Source organism: Natator depressus, chromosome 4 (genome assembly GCF_965152275.1).
Source record: "Natator depressus isolate rNatDep1 chromosome 4, rNatDep2.hap1, whole genome shotgun sequence".
NCBI classification, from domain to species: Eukaryota; Metazoa; Chordata; order Testudines; family Cheloniidae; genus Natator; species Natator depressus.
The window spans coordinates 99924519-99937008 of NC_134237.1; positions in this window are offsets into that span (position 1 = coordinate 99924519).

Here is a 12490-nt window from a genome sequence, read left to right on the forward strand (position 1 = left end):
AAAATCCATGAAAAATTGACTCTCTGGTTGCTGGCCGATGCAAACTCCCCAGTGGCAGAGGTGGGGGAAAGCTGAGATTATTAAAATCAAAATGACCATTATGATGCAAAATTCTGTGGTTATTTTTGTGTTATGTTTTCTCTGAGGTTTTTCTTGGTTTTGTGTTTAATGCCAGCATATTTAAAAGCATTTTAAACTGCAGGGATTGCATGAATGTAGGGAGAGAGATGATCTCTCCTATAAGTGATCTTGGAAAAGAAAAAGAGTATCAGGTGACAATTTTGGGGGGGAGGGGATCATGTCTTCTTGCGTTGTTTTCTTTTTTATAATCATTATCAAAATGGGTGACTTTTGGGACTGCCATAGTACAAATAATAAATGAAGTAATAAAAACAAAGGCATAATTTAGGGAAACTTTGTTTCGGAATATTTTTCTTCCTGTTTTTCAGACATAAAGAAATAAAGATATTATGGTCTGGCTTGACTATTCCTTGTAGTCCTTCTACCGATTCCAAATGAACAAAGCAGTCCTAAGCCAAACTAAAGCCTTGTCTACACTTCAGGGGGAGATCGAATAAGTTATGCAACTTCAGCTATGTGAAAACGTAGCTGAAGTCAATGTACTTAGATCTACTTACCGTGGAGTTCACACTATGCTATGTTGACGGGAGACACATTCTCGTTGACTCCCCTCACACTTCTTATTCCGGTGGAGTACAGGAGTCGATGGGAGAGCGATCTGCAGTCAATTTAGCGGGTCTTCACTAGACCCGCTAAATCGACTGCTAATGAATGCATTGATCGTCACATGTCAGTCCCCCAGTAAGTGTAGACAAACCCTAAGCTACTGGCTTCACAGAAAGAGGAAGGAAGGTTTGTGGTTAATGACCTGATAAATGATCTGATGCTTCTGCAGAGTTCATGTGTGACCTTGGGCCAGTCACTTAATCTCTCTTTCTCAGTTTCTCTCGCATAGACTCTCCTAGGTACTCACTTAATATAGTGAAGGGCATGGTATAAGAACCTGAATGGAACAGAAAGAAGGCTAAAGTTATTAGAGCCAATCTTGTGGCCAGTTGTTGATAGAGTTTGTCTGGTAATGTAGCCCAAATATGAAAAGCCCATGGTATATGGAGGAATAATGGAACCCATTATAGGCTTCTTCACAGAGACTGGCTTTCATTTACAGGGTTTTACCAGATTTCTAGGTTTATCTAATGACTTAGTGACTTTAATTACAGACTTTTTTTCAAGTTATACTTTTCTTGAAAGGGAATACATATAAGAACTATTTAAAAAAGAATATTTAATGTTAGGCAAATGGTAATTAGGAAACTTGTACACCTCACAGTAGCTTCCTGTTCTAGTCTGAAACCACACAGAAGTGTTTGATCAGGTTCATTCCCTGAAAATGATGACATGCAGTACTTTTCTTCAAAATGAATAAATATTCAATCAATCCTTCACCTTTTAGCTCGTCTCACTAGTTTTCTGATTTATTCAGAAAAAACAGTGTTTGACTGAAGAAGTGTTGGTACTGAGGCAAGATAAACAGGTGTTTCATGTAAAACTTACCACATACAAAGTAATGATAATATACAAACCAGTAGTGCATAGATTCCTCTAGAGCAAGGGAGGGAGCCTTAAGATCTGTTGTTAAAATATCACTACCTGGTGGAGAGGCAACCTTGATTGTGGCATTTCCTAACATTTGAACTCTTGACTTTGCACCTTTAATACTGTTTTTAACAGTGTTTGTGTATGTATGTGTGTAAGTAATTGACTAGGTTTTTAAAACATCAAACTGAAAAAAAAAAAAAAAGAAATTCCACATCGGTATCCTATGGATTTTCACATGAGTTGGATCATTTAGACCCACTGAACAGACCTCTTCACTTGATCTAACATAATATATTGACAAGTTGGTTGTCATTCTCTATCTGGACCATCATTAGGGGGCTATGGAATAATTTGCCAGTGGGTTTCACAGATATTTCCTGAGAGCAGAAGAATAGTAAGGGCTGATTTCACTATGGGGAGATCAATGCTGCTGCACTTGATGCAGCAGGGATCAATGTAGTGAGTCTAGTGAAGATCCACTAAATTGATGGCAGAGCGCTCTCTGGTTGACCCCAGTACTCCAGCTCTGCAAGAAGAGTAAGGGAAGTCTACTGGAGAGTATCTCCCATTGACGCAGCACAGTGAAGACACTGGGATAAGTCAATCTAAGCTACGTTGACTCTAGCTATGTTATTTATGTAGCTGGAGTAGCATTTCCCCCCATAGTGAAGACAAGCCCTAAGACTCAGAGATTTTGGCTTCCACTTCAAGTTCTGAAGGGGAGCGTGCTCTAGTAGATTCTTCTGCCCCACACCCATGTGATACTTTCTACCCTGTCCCCTCCAGCCGATCTTTTGCCCCAGTCCAGTCTGTTCCCCACCTTTGGTGCCTAATCCTAGTTCCATTCTTCTCACTTCCGCAGTCCCAGTCTTCATGACTCAGGCTTCTCATCCCATCTCCAGTCTCTTTGCACAGCCAAGCCCAGTCCCCATAGCACTTCATCTGATTTCAGTCTCCTTCTCACCTCCTTGCTCCCCTCCTACCTCCCCCACACCATTTTCCTCCCCTGCTCCTAGTCTCCAGATTCTTGCCTATCCAGTCCCAGGCTCCTTGCAGGTTTCCAGTGCCAGACCTTCTGGTTCCAAATGTCCAGTTTCCCCATCTTCCAGCCTCTAGTCCCAGTCTCCCAATCCTGCAGGCTTCTTGTCCCAATCTGCTTCCCCTGCATTGAGTACACATGAGAGATAGGCTCACTGCTCTCAGTTCAAGTGCCCAGAAAGGCCCGCAAGAGCCGAATGCGGCAATTGAATGAAAAAAAATCCTGCTCAGCCCTGAGCTGGAGCATGCCCAGTACAGATGGAATTTTCAGGGAATTTAGCTATTCAGATCTAAAAGTCTCTACTTAGCATGTGTAGAATGTGATTTTTCAAAGACTTATATCTTGGCCAAATGTGGGTGAATTTTAATATGGATGGCAAAAGGCAGGTCCCCCATACAAAGGCTATCCTCCACCAAATTTCAAGTCTCTGCTCCAAAGCATGGGAGCACCAGAGCGTCTCAAGAAAAGTTTGCCAGCAAGGAAAACATTTTTCCCTAGCCTCACCCTTGGAAATGGCTACCCAGTTTTCAATGATTTATTTTATTTTATTTTTAAATCAGGCTGAGTCAAACATGGAACATTTCAGCCCAAATGGTTAAAGTTTGGCAAAGTTATAAGGAAGTGAACACAAGGTGTTTTCATGAAAAGTGGGAAGCAGCCTCAATAATAAGCAGCCTTGCCTATAATGAACGATGGTCAGAGTTTCAGAACATTAAGGCTTTAAGGCTTAATTCTGCTCCCACTGCAGTCAATGGAAGAATCTCCTCACTCTAACTGGAGTCACAGTTAGTCCAATATTGAGTGCTTTTTAAAATCCAAACCAAAGGTCTAATAGGAAGTACACAAATGACTTTTAGTCTGGTGGTTTTAGTGCATATTTATTTACATTTCAACCAATCTGAACTTGCCACTGGTACATTAAGATATTTTAATACATAAATTCAGACAAACCTGACATAGGTTTGCACTGTGACCGTATAATTAAACACTACATCACAATGCACAAGGGGGCAGAATTCAGGTTGTATGGATAGGAAATGCCAGAACTGAGACTAACTAAAGTCTCCACTTTTCAACTTTAATATTCTTAACTTATTTCTACATGCATAGCATAACTCCTCCGCCCCACCACCCAGTGATAAAGGCCCTGGAAAATCATGGACTTAAAAAAAAAATCACAGCAGTGTCGTAGGTAAGTGTTTTAATTTCATGGGATATGCATGGCTGCTAATTTCCCTGCTGAACTGTTGCAATTTTTCTAACTGTCAGCATCCCTGCTTCTACTTCCTCACTGAGACTGCAGTTGCTGGCGGGCGGAGGGGATTATCAGTCTGGTACCATCCAGAAAGAGAAGCGGAAGTGGCAGACCATTAGGAAAACAGAGGAGAGGGTCTATCACCACATGACACTGGCCATCCAGCCCTGCTCACACAGAGATTGGGGCATGGCTCACTCCACACTCAGGCTCGCTCTGGCTCAGTCTGCCACTGCAGTTTCCTGTCCAGCAGTTTCCTGTCCAGCTGAGACCACAGCAATTAGGAGCCTCAGCCTGGTCCACCCACAGTGGCTCCTGGTGGCCCCACGGGAGACATTGCAGCTCTGGCTGCTGAGGAACTGAGACTGGGATCCATTAAATCACACTCTGATACCCCGCCAGTGCAGGGCGCCCTCATGCACCTGCTCATGTTCCAAAGATAGGACTCGCCTGCTACTTCCTCACCCCCATCCAGGGTGGAAGCGGCTCACTAACCCTCCTTGAGAAGCTGCAGCCTAGTGGAGAGGCAGAAACATATATGCTCATTTCTCCATCCCTGTTGTTGGAAAAATCATGGTACTGGGCTAACTTCATTATTTCTGTGCAGTTCATAAACTAGGACTTACCTATGATCTTCATTCATAAAGTGATTACAAAGACTTGAAGAGAAATTTCCTAATTGTATAATAAACCACTTAATATGCAAGTTTAATGTTGCCTTTTACTGAAGGGCAACAGAACTATTCAACTCTGTGTCAGAGATCCTTTACTGATAACTTAGGAATCTTCTCCTATAGCTCAAATCACATAAGCCTCCTCTGGAGCATATGAAATGAGTTCTTTCCTTGCAATGGAGTCCTGAGTGGCAAAGTTGCACAGCATGACAACAGCCATGAAATCCTAAATGTCCGGAGCTTTGTCAACAATGGTTATGTAAAAATAATGCAGAGTTGTTTCTTGGCGTCAAGAAAAGAATTGTATTAAAAAAATGAGCAATTCATGGTACTACTGTCTAAAAAGATCAGTTAAGCAGAAAAGTTTATCATTGAAACATAACACTTTTTGCCCTGAACACCACAGGCAGCTTCAGAAGTATAAATTATTCCTCTGCTAATGAGCATCAGGGTCACACATTACTTGAGAATCTAAACCCATGTCATTATTCTAAAATGTATTTGTGAAGAAAGATTCATGTCCTATATAGTGAAGAAGCTTTTAGGGTTTGCTTTTAAGTGACTTTGATTAACCTTAACAAGAGCTTAAAAATACTTCAGAGTCAGAACTTTTTGCAGTGGTTTAAGATTTGCATAAATCAGTGAAGGAAAAAATTCAGAACCAGCACCACAATGCTGAAGGGTGACTGTGTAAGTTAAAACTACCATAAACCCATAATTAATAGAATTATCACCTGCTAAAAATTCGTAGACTATCATAATTCTATGTTTTTAATCATTTTGAATACAATGGTTCATTAGACAAATTATATATCTGATATTTATATACACATGATTTTTTATGTGATTTCAAAAAGTAAAACCTAGTTGAGAGAATTAATGAAGACACCTTGATGTATATCAAATTCACTGAATGTCAAATTGTGTTATTTCCATAATGCTAAAATAGTACTTAATGGACTTTGATGAAGCAAAATAAAATAGGTGTTTCCTTTGATATTCATGTACAGAACAAAAATGGCTTTGAAGTCTGCTTTTTGTACTCCTGTACAAAAGCAGAGATAAACTGACATGCTGATAATAAATTTGGATTATTTGGAAGTATTAAGGCACATGGGACCTTAAAGGGAAAGTAGGACAATGTTCTTGATAAAGAAAGTAATGATATCTCTAAAGTCAGAAATGTTAATTTCTTATGCTTGAACTTTCTCAATATTTTTGGTAATTAGTATTTTTAAACTAAGGGATACCATTGTGAACAGACTTCACTTTGCTTCATAATGTGAATATGTGTACTTGGCAGAATGAATGAATTAAAGTTGACTCCTGATTCTTTTTTAGATGTAGATATTATTTGCCAGTAAATGATGGAAGCATCCAAGAGTGGAGAATTCTAATCACTATCACAATACTTGCTTCTTGTTAGGGGGATGATGGATGAAAGTGGGGTCTTTGAGACCCCTGTTTAATGCCTTTTCTAAAGCTAACTGATGCAACAGTCCAGACACTGGCCTCTCATAAGATGGTGCAAATTGACTTAAAGGCAGCAACTTAGTATGCATGAGCTGACAGAGCCAGCTGTATGCTACAATTTTCACTGGTGTAGTGGGAGTCCCAGGTAGGATGGGGCCAGAGTGTATTATGCTCCAGTGATCCCAGAGGGCAGAGTGGCTTCTGAGGCTCCTCTTACTTGCACTGGATCAGATCAGAATAGAGGGGAGTAAACATGGCATAAAACTTAATTTTACAGTCTTAAGAAGTTTTGCTAGGCAACCTTAGCAATCTGTTCAATTTGGAAAATAATGACAGGATGGATAAAAGGGACAATCAGGAGGAAGAATCACAACTATGAGTCAAGGACAAACAATCCAGTGAATAGGGCTCTCCAGTTGTGGTCTGGAGATCTGGGTCTGAGTGCATATGGAAACCCAGCTGTTTGAGGATCGGAAGAACCAGCACTAGCATGAGGAGAGTGAAGGAGGAGGAGTGTCAATATCAGCTCGAAATAGAGAGACTGCACCAGCAGGATCAGGTATGGCAACATCAGCTCAGGATGGAGAAACTGCACTGATAGAACCACAGTCTGGTATGTGAAACCAGACCCCATGTACCTGTGTCATAAATAGAAAGGGAAGGGTAAACCCCTTTAAAATCCCTCCTGGCCAGAGGAAATCTCCTCTCACCTGTAAAGGGTTAAGAAGCTAAAGGTAACCTCGCTGGCACCTGACCAAAATGACCAATGAGGAGACAGGATACTTTCAAAAGCTGGTAGGAGGGAGAGAAACAAAGGGTTTGTGTGTCTGTCTACATTTTGTCTTTGCCGGGGATAGACCAGGAATGAAGCCTTAGAACTTTTAGTAAGTAATCTAGCTAGGTATGTGTTAGATTATGATTTCTTTAAATGGCTGAGAAAAGAATTGTGCTGAATAGAATAACTATTTCTGTCTGTGTATCTTTTTTGTAACTTAAGGTTTTTGCCTAGAGGGGTTCTCTATGTTTTGAATCTAATTACCCTGTAAGGTATTTACCATCCTGATTTTACAGGGGGGATTTCTTATTTCTAATTACTTCTATTTTTATTAAAAGTCTTCTTGTAAGAAAACTGAATGCTTTTTCATTGTTCTCAGATCCAGGGGGTTGGGTCTGTGGTCACCTATGCAAATTGGTGAGGCTTTTTATCCAACATTTTCCAGGAAAGGGAGGGTGCAAGTGTTGGGAGGATTGTTCATTGTTCTTAAGATCCAAGGGTCTGGGTCTGTAGTCACCTAGGCAAATTGGTGAGGCTTTTTACCAAACCTTGTCCAGGAAGTAGGGTGCAAGGTTTTTGGGAAGTATTTTGGGGGGAAAGACGTGTCCAAACAGCTCTTCCCCAGTAACCAGTATTTGTTTGGTGGTGGTAGCGGCCAATCCAAGGACAAAAGGGTGGAATATTTTGTACCTTGGGGAAGTTTTGACCTAAGCTGGTAAAGATAAGCTTAGGAGGTTTTTTCATGCAGGTCCCCACATCTGTACCCTAGAGTTCAGAGTGGGGGAGGAACCTTGACAACCTGTCACAGTGAGTGGCATGGGCTCCAAATTACTTCCTCGCGTTAGAGACTGGGATGACATGGATGTGTTTTTAAATGCTTTTGAAATGGGGTATGAATTGAACTAAGTGGGACAGGATGACATGGTATTGTAGCTCACTCCACTAATGCCAGGGACAAAGGCTTTGGACATTTTCATCCTTATTGACAGAGAGGACCATAGAGATGATGAGCAATGTAAACAAGTTTTGTTACAAAAGTTTAAACTGACTTGTGGACCAGATCGGAGAAGATATCGGGAAATTCAGAAGAAAAGGGGACAGGACCTGTGATCGGGTTTCAACTCAAATGAAGGTTAGGTAACAAAATGGTGAACTGGTTGGGGGTTTTCATGGTTGACGAAGCTTATGAATTAATGGGTTTAGAACAGTTCTATAAACTCTGTTTCCCCCCCCCCCATCCTGAAATCATGTTTAACAGTCAAAGATCCTAGAGATGTGACTGTAGCTAGGAAATGGGCCGACCAAAATGCAGATAGTCCACCCAGGTTTGAGTGAAAAGTTAAGGGGGATTGGCACAAAGCTGGTTCCCCATCAGGACTCCTTTAGAAGGGAGAAGGGGGAACTCCCTGGAAATAAAAAATAGGCTAACCCCCCTGACTTTGTGGGGAAGCAAACATTAACAGGGGCCCAAAGAAAGGAACCCAGGGAACTGATATGCTTTTATTGTCACAAGGCTGGTCAGAAGGTAACACAATGCCTGGTGCTAGGGAGATCAGGGGCTAATGGTAGTCTACAGCAGGTCCAGGTGGCAATGACTCCTCCATCAGTGAAACCAGAACCAGCCCCAATGGTCCAGTCAGTAAACCTGACCTACTCAGATCCCAAAGGGGAATCAACTAAACACTGTGTCCCAGTGGAGATAGATGGGGAAAAAAGGCTCAGGGATGGAGGGATATTGGGGCACAAGTAACTCTGGCATGCCCCCAGCTGCTGACCCCTGGAGGATCATTCAGGATAGAACAACCACCAATAGTAGGACCTCCTATACAAGTCCTGGTGGCTCAGATCCATCTGAAATGGGTGACAAGGAGGACCTAAGAATGTTGGAATACACTCCCAAATACCAGTAGATATCTCGCTTGGAAATGAGCTAGAGTCCTGGGCACATTTATTTGGTTAGAGCCAAAAGTAGAAAATTACAGCATTTGGCTCTGATACTGAGCTGAAAGCGGACAGGCGGAGAGGCAGCTGTGAGTCTGTGGCTGGGAACCATGCAGAGTCCTGCTGACAAAGGGACCTCAGGTGGTGAACTAGGCCTCCCATTGATCAGACTGATAGGATCCTCTCAGCTCCTGCTTTGGAATTCCAAACTCTGTGGTAAACTCTGTAGTAAAACCCAGGGCCACAGTGGACTCCCTTGACATCCTCCTAACAGGAGGGCATCTGGAAAGGTTTCTCTGGGATCAGGGGCTGCGCTATAAAGAATTGATGCCCTTAGGGAATATTGAGCCTTGGGAAAAATTGATATAATTGGTGATACCACAAAAATACCCTCTTAGGCTACTCAGCTTGGCCATGTTATCCCCTTCTCAAGGCACTTGGGAACACAGCACACCAAAGAGTGCTTACTCCAGAATTTCTCTGGAACTAGGGCTTTTGAGGCAGTATAAAAATATTTTAAGTCCTGTGACTCATACCAAAGGGTGGGAAAGAGCCAGGATATGGGCAAGGCAGCCATGATTTCCCTTCCCATCATAGAGAGAGGGTTGCTATGGAGACCTTTGGGGCTCCTTGGCAAATCTTCCCAGATGGGGAAAAATATTTTCTGGTAGAAATAGATTTGAAAGCAGTAGTTCTGTCCTCTATATAGAGGCAGACATCTTGAGTAGGGTTTCCCCCAAGAGATTTTGACTGATCAGGGGACTGATCCATGTCTGCCCTGGATGAAGGATTATGGGAGAAATGTGGGGTTCAACACTTTGTCATCTTTCTACCACCCCCAGACTAATGAGCTAGTTGAGAGATTAAATGGAACTCTTAAAATGATGTTGAAAATTGTGGTGAACTAACATCCTGGTGATTGAGATAAATATTTGTATTACTTGCTGTATGCCTATTGTGAGGTTCCCTAGGAATCCACAGGATTCTCCATTTTGAACTGCTCAATGGGAGGCCATAGGACTTGCTGGACCTGAGGGTGGAATGGGAAGGTATGGCCTTTCCTCACAGGGAGTCTGTGGTGGAGTACGAGTTAGCCTTCCAGGAAAAAGCCTCATAGAACTCATAGGTTTTGCACAAAGGAATCTAGTTGGAACTCAGGAGGAACAGAAAGTCTGGTATGACCGTACCATGTGGCTTTGAAGCTATGGAACAGGGGACCAAGCCATAGTGCTCATTTTGGTGCAAAGGCATAAACTCCGGGTTACCAGAGAAAGGCCCTTTGAAATCATCAGACAACTCAACAAGGTAAACTATGTGGTGGAGATGTCTAATTTCTCCCACTGGTGTGGAGTGCATCATGTAACATGATGAAACCCTATTACAACATGGATAATCTGACCTCTGTGTGGGTACTGGAAAGAGAGAGGGGATGTCCTAATAGATCTACTGGCAAAACAAGGTCCAGCCCCTCCCTAGATTTCATAGCCCTCTTTGATAACTTAATCCTCCACAGCAAACAAGGGTGCTGCAGGCTTATCACCATCTGCAGGCTTATCACCTTACTTGCTGTCCACTGGATAGGGATGGGAACCAATGATTAAAAGTTCACCTTTCAGCATTACTGGGAAAACAACCCAGAACCTGGGGAAAGAAATCACTGATATGTTGGAATTAGGGGTGATCCAACAGTCAAATAGTCCATTGGCCTTCCCCATTGCACTGGTACCTAAGGATGGGTCCATTAGATTGTGTGTGGATTATGGAAAGCTCAGTACTACCACAGTGTCTGATGTGTGCCTCATACCTAGAATGGATGAGATACTGACCTCACTAAAGGTTTTTGGCAGGTGTCTTTAGACTCAGATGTCAGGCTCACATAAGCATTTACCCAACAGAGCTTTATGTTCCTGGTCCTACATTTTGACCTCAAGGGACCGCGACTACTGTCCAGCAGCTGGTAGATTAGTTACGGAATGGAATCAGAGAATTTGCCTTGGCATATATAGATGCTATTTGTATATTCAGTCAGACCTGTGAAGAGTCTGTGACCCATGTAAAAAGAGTGCTTCATAATATTCAGACAGCAGGCCTGACTGAAAAGACTGAGAAATGTAAGAGGGGGATGGCAGAAGGCTTTTTTCGCCTCTGTCTTCACGAACAAGGTCAGCTCCCAGACTACTGTACAGGGCAGCACAATATGGGGAGGAGGTGACCAGCCCTCTGTGGAGAAAGAAGTGGTTCAGGACTATTTAAAAAATCTGGATGAGCACAAGTCCATGGGGCCAGATGCACTGCATCCAAGGGTGCTAAAGGAGTTGGCAGATATGATTTCAGAGCCATTGGCCATTATCTTTGAAAACTCATGGCAATCGGGTGAGGTCCTGGATGACTGGAAAAGGGCTAATGTAGTGCCCATCTTTAAAAAAAAGGGAAGGAGGAGAATCTGGGGAACTACAGGCCAGTCAGCCTCACCTCAGTCCCTTTCAAAAATCAATTTTGAAACACTTTGAGGAGAGGAAAGTGATCGGGAACAGTCAGCATGGATTCAACAAGGGCAAGTCATGCCTGACTAAGTTAATTGTCTTCTATGATGAGATAACTGGCTCTGTGGATGAGGGGAAAGCAGTTGACGTGTTATTCCTTGACTTTAGTAAAGCTTTTGATACTGTCTCCCACAGTATTCTTGCCAGCAAGTTAAAGAAGTATGAGCTGGATGAATGGACTATAAGGTGGATAGAAAGCTGGCTAGATTGTCGGGCTTAACGGGTAGTGATCAATGGCTCCATGTCTAGTTGGCAGCCAGTATCAAGTGGAGTGCCTGAAGGGTCAGCCCTGGGGCCGGTTTTGTTCAATATCTTCACTAATGATCTGTCTGCTATGATAAACATACCTTGTGGCTGTCAAGAGAACATACTCCTGGCCTAATACCCCAATTGCCCATGCTGTATGAGGGACACAGGTGAAAATTCCAAGACATCTCCTCCCGGCCTTTGGAGATGACACAATAGCCATTGGCAAACATTGACTGTTGGAAATTGCTCGAGAATGCCTGCAGCGCTGGTAAAACTTGATAGAAAGCATGGATGTGACCCATAACAGCAAAAAAGCATGGTTAAACATATGTAGACTCAAACAATACAAGGATTGTTGGACATTTCAACATTTTGGCCGATCAGGTTGCCCATCAAATGCTACTCAATGTGAAGGTTAAGCGCACCATGACCAACTGGTCATCACTTTGGCTATCACCATTAAACTCCTAACATTATCTCCCAAACAGACAAGGGTTCAGTTATTGCAAATGAGAGTAGAAAATGACCCTGTAGCCTGTGCACCAGTCAAGCACCTACCATGTAGTGCTGGTTAACCCTGGACTATATGGCATTGCCTTAATTGACTCTGCACTGGAGTTGGCCAGTCTGGAGACACGTGATCAAGTGCGGCTACATCACTTGCTCCAATACCTGTGACTGTGTCAGAGAGCCTCAACATGTGAAGCATCTCCTGCAATGGCAGTTGCTTGAGCATGAATGCTTTCAGGGTCCTGCTGGAGTCCAATAATTGGTAAATCACATGTGCATGGATGTGGCAGGAAGCAGTATAAGGACACAACAAGAAGACAACTCTAGTTACATTCACTTCTTTAGGGGGAAGAAGTGACAGATAGACATTTCCTGCAGTATCCCTTGAAAAACTTGTTGAAATAAGTTTAT